The sequence below is a fragment of the Hibiscus syriacus genome, unplaced genomic scaffold (genome assembly GCF_006381635.1).
Source record: "Hibiscus syriacus cultivar Baekdansim isolate YM2019G1 unplaced genomic scaffold, ASM638163v2 tig00116962_pilon, whole genome shotgun sequence".
NCBI lineage: Eukaryota > Viridiplantae > Streptophyta > Magnoliopsida > Malvales > Malvaceae > Hibiscus > Hibiscus syriacus.
In genome coordinates this window covers 3423608-3431631 of record NW_024063488.1, presented here as the reverse complement: position 1 = coordinate 3431631, position 8024 = coordinate 3423608, and the positions used below count along the sequence as shown (strand labels likewise).

General features: G+C 39.2%; 1 pseudogene; it reads right to left on the bottom strand.

The window, feature by feature from the left end:
* Positions 1-5885, bottom strand: LOC120190449 (annotated as a pseudogene).
* Positions 5886-8024: the final 2139 nt, after the last annotated feature.

Genomic DNA, 8024 nt, shown 5'->3' with positions numbered 1-8024 from the left:
CATGGTTTCATGGGAACAAAAAATAACCTTATTATGCAAAATATCTAAACAAAGAAACTACAATCACTATATAATCAGAGCAAAGATTAAAAGAAAAATGATGGAAAATTTTCAGCACCCTACTTTCAGAGCTTCACTCACACTCTTCAAAGACCCACATAGAGATGGCCATTTTAAAAATGTCTTATCCACTGCATCCTAATTCTCATTATTGCCCATATTGCATTTGATGGGGAAAATCAAATAGCTTTTTCAGTAATGGAAAGAGAGCAATCAAAGCAAGCTGTAGCTGTTCCGAGCTATTTAGTCGCAAACCGACTTGTCCTGCACCTTTGTTATTCAGATTGCCACGAGCTATTAGGTTTGTAGACCGTCCAATGGGCACTTGTGACTGTATATTGCATCCCATGGCAAGATCTCCATGCCAATCCATTATAGATAGACCAAGAGTAGACAATGAGCGACCCAGGGGGTAATCTTTATCCCTCAATTGGGCTTCCAAGCCCCCATAAGCGAGATCACCACGACCATTCATGGCACCTCCAGTCATCTACCTGGAACTGCTTATTAGCAATCAATTTGTCTTCAACTTTCACACCAGCCGACAGTGCATCACCCAAGAGAGTAACCGAGATTCCTGCTGTAGCCTTATTCTTCTTGAGATTACTAAACCTGGTATCGCTGCGCAGTGTATAGGCTATGTCCTTTCCAACAGTCTGCATATCAAACCCCACTGAAGTTGCTTTACCTTCCCCATGCTTTAAAGAACTTGTCAATTCCATTTGGACATTGGCATCCCTTTTGTCCTTGGTAATCTGGCCAGAAAATGAAATAGGAAATTTATCTTTAGCAACAAGCAGTCTTTCTACATTAATACCTTCGTAACCTACATCGTGATCCCAACCATGAGTATCTAGAACAGGCCTCACAAGCCATGGGTTGGAGGAATCAAGGGAACGATAGCGATGAGTAGGATTATCTGAATCAAAAGAAGCAGGCAACGCTAAATCTGGCATGGGAACCGGAACAGAAGAAGCACCACTATTTTCTTCTTCTGCATTTTCACCATACTCACTTGGCAGATCCTTAGCTGCAGCAGCCATTTTCTTCATCATCTTTCGCCGCTGTTTCTCTTCCTTCAGTTGCTTTTTCATAAAAAGTTTTTCCCTATATTCTAACTCATCAAAATATGCCTTCTTCTGAGCTTTACTAAGCTTTGCTATTTGTGCTTTAGTCAACTGCTTGAAAGGTGGCAACTCATCATATTCCGGTTCTTCCTCAGAGTCTGAGGATTCATCCAAATCATCATCTAATCATCCTCATCACCATACTGCTCTTCAGGCAGCTTAACTTGTGGTCTTGATTGAAGAAGTGATGAAAGAAGGAAAGGTAAAGGAGGTGCTCTTGTTCGAGTAGCAAAAGGCTTTCCTGGAGGAGTATCTTGCAACTTCAAAAGTGTATTTGCTTCAGCCAGAATTTTGGATGCAAAGGAAAGCAACAACAAATGAGGCTTCCAGACCTGACCATTAGGCAACTCTCTGACCTGCCCTATTTGTTCTACATGCAGCGTGATTCTCCACTAACGAAACAGGATTCATGAGCCGCATATCCCCAGCTGCCTGACGAATAGCCTGCTGGACAACATGAGAACGTTGAGTGACAAACATGTCATAACTAGAAGCAGTACCATTTGGACCATCAGGTGGAGCAGAAGCTGCATGAGTCAAAACCACAATTGCATTAAACCATATAGATGGACCAAAGATCTCAGTGATGGTACGCAAGAGGGGCATATCACCAAAATCCCTGGTTTGCATGTCCAACCTATCAAGGTACAAAATATGGAGGTGTTTCTTGATGAAACTTTTAACAGAGCGAAGGATCTACTCATTCTGGCATTGGTCAGACCAGGAAGGAAGAAGGCCTGGTGTATCAATTACACGGACCTTTATACCATGTACCGTACCCACAACATCCTGAACCTTCTTTGTACCTGTCTGGAAAGCATCGATACCAAACTTGACTTCATCAAATATTGAATTGATGGTAGCACTTTTACCAACTCTTGTCTTTCCAAGCACCAGAATTGTACAGGGTAGCACTTGCACGGTCAAAGCTAAAGGCACCGACACGGCCCCCATTTCTCCCCCGGAGCTGCTCAGCTAATCCAAGTCTGTATAGAACCTGTGCCACAACAACATTATGGGGAGTCTGCCCAAGCCGATTTGCAAGCCGCAAAAACTTAACCCTAATCAACTGTAGCTTTTCACGTGTCTCATCACTCTCCTCAGCCTCAACATTACCAGGATCTTCAATTTGTTGTGAATGTGCCTGAGAGACACTTCCATTTGCACGAGGCTGCTGCACCACCCTGGGTGAAGGTTCCAACAGCGGAGCAGCACGCCCAAGGCCAGCAGGATGAGAAGGGGTAGCAGGATTTGTACATTTAACAGGTGTTGACGATGCTGGAGCTGGTAGAATTTCACGTACTCTAGTCACATGGGTGTTTGGCTTAGGCTCCTGATCTATGTCTGCTTTCTTCCTAAACTCTTCGGTTTTGGAAGACAAAGAAGATCCTGGAGCATGTTGCACTTCCTGCTCTAGAGTCACTCTGGTGCTTTGCTTATCTTGATGATCTTTCTCTGCTTTATTTTCAGATTTTTCGGTCAAAAAATGAATATCTTGAGCCATTTCATCAGGAAGCTGAGATTGAAAACCATCATGAAGCTCTGTTCTCATATCAGTTTTCCCAGCCGGGATTTGCTCATTCCTCTCACCTGTGGACTTTTCCGTAGAAGATAAGTTTCCAGATGCAGAATCAACTGTCCCTTCCACAGATTTACTTAGCTCAGACATCATATTTTTCAGTTCATCAATCTCACCATTATGCTTTATGTCCCTTGCAACTGATGAATCTTTTGCTTCACCATTCATGTTATCCTCCACCTCCTCCGCAGCATAAGTGTCACCTGCTTTTTCATTTTCATCCACACCATCCAGTGAATCAAGATCAGATGTGGCACCTTTTAATTCCCTACTCTCTGTTCCCTTATCTCCCATATCAACATTAGCTGACTTGTCATTCACAGTTTCACTGACTTTGTCATCTTGAAGCTTGAAAATCATGCCAGCTGAAGTATCAGCAGATTCCAGCACCTTTTGTTCTTGATAATTAGTAGCCATTACATCCTCTCTTGACTCCTCACCTTTACCCTCTTGATTCAAAACCTCCAAATTAGATTCTGATTTCACATCTTCCTCCACCCTATCACTTTCCAGAGTGTCCAACTTTTCATCAGCCAATGTTCCCTCTAAATGTGCCATATCAGTATCTCCTTTTACAGGCATCTCAGTTACAGTATCAGACTTCAGATTTCCTTTTTCCTCATCCCTCAGAACATCTGTTTTTCCAGTACTTCTAATTTCCGGCACTTCCTCGCTACCATTCAATTCATCAGTCTTTGCTCCCATTTCAGTCCCTCCAACGTCAATCTTATCCAACACCACACCGCCACCAACACTCTCCCCACTCAACAGTTCCTTCTCTTTCTGCTCAACCACCAACTCTGCCACATCCGCCTGAGTTCCAACCTCACTTGGAATCACATTCTCCTGAGCTCTAACCTCAGTCAGAACCAGTGCCGGTCCTGACATTTTAAGGGCCCTAGGCAAAATAAGAGATAAGGGCCCTTAAAAAAATAACTTAAAATTCAAGAATAAATTTCGGCCAATAATAAGTGAACAATGCCTTAAGTTTTAAAAAAACAATGCAATCAAACAAAATTTTATTTAATCCTAATTATTCTAAAATAAATTAAGGCTTTTTCTAACTTACGGTGTCAAATTATGAAAATTAAAGAACTTAGGGGCTCAAACCTAAAAAAGTAGGCTCTAATATTAATCCTTTTTTATTTTAATTAATTATTGAATCGAATAACCGAAGTGGTCCCTCGAGCGTTTACGCGAGGGCCAACTCGAATTATCCCCTAAATTTAAAGACTAGTTTGAAATCTAAGCTAAAATGGAAGCTCTATTTAACCTATTTAATTATGTCAATATCAAAAATCGAATCGAAGTTCGGGGACCTAATTGCATAAATTTTAAATTACTAAGCTAAAATTAAACATGAAAATGGTTAAATTAAAATAAATCAAAAATTAAAGCTTAATTCGAAAATAAAATAGAAGCGAATAGACTATTGACTAAAATACAAAACACACACAACCTAAGGACCTAAACGAAATTAACCCAAAAAAATTAAAATCATGCATAAAAAATGGAAAAATTACAAAACAGCCTACAAGACTAACATGTAAAAATATAGAATCCTAATGTCTAAACAACGAAAATTAAAGAAATTAACACTAGGACTAAAATTAAATGCACTTAAAATAAATAGACATAATTATAAACATGCAAACTTCGACCTAGAGACTAAAACGAAACTTGAAAAAATTAAAAGTGAAATGTCTAAACAACATAAATAAATACAATACATTCAAGACTAAAATTATAAGAGAATAAAGTATAAAGTATAAAGACCGAATTAAAAACTTAAAAGACTCGTTTTGAGGACTAAAACGTATCATTTCTAAAACTGATGGATTTCACGCACTATTATCCCACTCACAAAACACGGGTTGACTAGCCCACTGAAACGCAACCGTTTTAATGAAATAATATATATATACTTTAGATGAAAATTTGCCCTAATCTTCATTTGCTAACACCCCCCACCAGCGTCGTTCTTCACTTCTCTAGTCTTTTCTTCTTCGATGGATGATACCCATCACCTCCTCTTCTTTTATTTTTATTTCAAAACCCTAAAATAAGAACTAAACCTAATACTATTATGCAAAGTTCCCGAAGGAAACCCAACACTCCATCCCTGGACTCCGGTGGCTCGAACAATTTCAATGAGCTTGTATCTCCTATTTTGTGTCGTTACTTGCATTTCAATTTCATAAACACACAAAACATTTAAAAGTAAAGAATATGTGTAATACCGAAAATTGATTCTTTCGCATTGCTCCTTAGAAAAAATTATGAGGAAAAGCTCCCTTGATTACATTGACTGTGTAAAAGAAATGAGATGGGGAACCCTTGTTTTTCTCCACACTTACAATCTGTTTTTTTGTTCTCTCCTCCTCCCTACCCCTGATTTTGGTTACGTTTGTATCTCCTATTTTCGCTCTAGTTTCTTTCTTTCTGACCTTGTTGATAACCTCAATTTCTTTCTGTGTTTTATGTTTTTGGTCGAGAGACCCCATTTAATATTGTTCTCATTTGCTGCCCATAATATGCTGCCCCCACCTTAATTGTTTACTGATGGAATCTCTTTTATTTTGCAGATGGCGTGGGTAATTAGTGGAGCATGGGCAGCAGTTGGAAATATTAAAGAAATAGGCCCTTTTTTAAAAAAAAATATTGGTGCTTACAGGAAGCAAGATATAAAGTTGAGAAGAATGGGCCCCCTCCAAGATAGATTGAGAGTCATGTTTTTCCTGTATATTTATTTTTGACGTCATTTTGTGCTTTGCGAGGTTAAAAATATTTGGGAAGAATGGACCCCCTCCAAACCTGGGCCCTAGGCGGTCGCCCTCCCCGCCTGGCCTCAGGGCCAGCACTGGTCAGAACCTCAATAGACTCTTGAAAATTTCCAATTGCATTGGCAACTAAACCATTGTCATCGAGCACGGATTTTTCTGCCAATTCTTGCAAATTCACCTGTGTTACAATTGTCTCCTCAAAATCCTCATCTTCTCGTCCCTTTATTTCACCGAAATCCCCAACAACCCCCACATCAACTTTCATATTGGCAACCCTTTCTTCCCAAATTTTATTGTCCCCCGTAATAGAACCATCAACCATTGCTCCCCCATTTTCCATTTTCACTAATGTTGCTTCAAAAACCTAAACTCACCAAAAACCATAAAAGATGAGTCATTTAACAACATCTCAATAACCAATAAACAATCAATCATAAGAAAACACTCACAAAACGAAAACCCATCAATTCCTAAAACCCGAACATAAAAAATGCTATATCGATCCACATGCCAACTGTAGACATCTGTTTTTGTCCGAGTATATATAAATATTATATATTATTATTATTATTAAGAATTTTGGTTACAATGTTTACAGGCCCACATTACAACAAGACCCAACACTAAACCAGATCCAGAGTACTCCAACCCGGTTACAACTGGAACCCGACCCAAGGATCCAGACCCAATACCCAGAACCGATCTAATCCGGCCGAACTAAACTCTAAGCAGATTAAGGTTTCTACCCTAATCCCTTAGCAACTGCTGCAAAAACGACAACGAGTCGTTCAAGCTGAGGTCACCATCGGAGCCATCACCGAAACCTGTCAAATAATCAAACAAAAGTCAAAAAGAAAAATAAATCCCGAAAATTACGGGATTACATCATACCGCTACCCACTATTGGTCTCCACATGCAACGATAAAAAAGAAGACAAATTCGAACCAAAAAAGAGGGAGGGGAGAGATTCGGTGTTGAAAAAGAAAAAATCCAGAGAAATAAACTAGGAAAAAACGATGGTGAAAGATTCAAACCCAAAGCAAACAAATCGAGAGGAAAGTCTAAGATCCATCAACAACTAAAAAAATACCAAAAAGAGAAGTAGAGAACCCTTACCTTTGACGGGGAAGCGTCGGGAAACCCAAGGGTCGTCGGAGTTGCATGTTCTTCGAAAGGTAAAGGCTAGATCTAGGCTTGTGGGTGTTTTTAGGTCGAGTAAGGGTGATTTCGGGTAAGTGGTGAAAAGGGGAGCATTTTGGAGTCGTTTGGCTTGTTCCGGCCGTCGTGCGCCGTCGTGAAGCGCCATCGATGGCGAACATTTTTCCTCTCCGATGAAGGAAAATTGAGAGAGCCTTTGGGGACTCTCTCTCTCTGTTTTGGGGGTAGAGGAAACAAATGAGAGGATAGGGTTTCTTGGGGTATATAACCCACACACCGAACGACGTCGTTTAGGCCAAGAGGGGTCTGCGTTTTTTTAAAATGGTAAAATAGCATTTAAGGTCCCTCTATCTTTGTAATGCATATAATTATATCACTTAATTAAGTTTCATTCTTCTATTTCAAGCACTTTATTTGTTTTGTGTTTCATTTTAGTCATATTTTCTTATTTTTTTACTTTTCGATGTTTAGATATTTGTTTCATGATTTTACTATTTCCTATTTCAGTCCCTATAAATTGATTATTGTAACCCCTTCAAACCGATGCGGGTAACCTGATCCGATCTGGAGTGTCACATTAGGACCACCGGAGCAACCCACTGTAAAAATAGCAGAAAATTTAAAACTTTTATTAAAACATATACTTATAAAATCATTTATCAATATTCAAAAATAAAACAAATTTCATACTCGTATATAAAACAAAATACAATTACATGCCCCCTAATCACATGTACCATACTCTGCAACAATGCCAGAAGAATTCCCTTTCTGAAGTCGATAACTGCACTGGTACAATTATTTTAACCTGCAATGGTGAGTAATAGAGTGAGCTTTGGAAAGCTCAGTAATACAGAACTACCAGATGATGCTGAAAAACGTACAGATACAGATAAATATATATTTCCTTTTCGGTTCAAACATCTACAGATCTTTATGCTGAGCAGAAATCCTACGGATATTTCAGGTAGTAACAGATAGTGAGCTTTCAGTCGAAAGAAATATTTCGGATGACTGAGTTCAGGAGATCAGAATAGGTTATCTAGTGTATTCCCGCAAAACCAGTGAAAAGATACATATCTTTTCTTTTTAAAACAGTGGCAGTTTAAAGCATATTTTTTTTTATTCAAAAACCATATTAATCTCTCCAACCGAACACTCCATAATGTGTAAGTTCCCCAGAACCATACACTCACCTACACACCAAGTAAGGCTCTGAGCACAAAGGAGATGAGCCTACAGTAACAGTAACAGTAACAGTAACGGTAACAGTAACTTCCTCCACCAACACCCTCCCATAAAACATTTATCAAAAC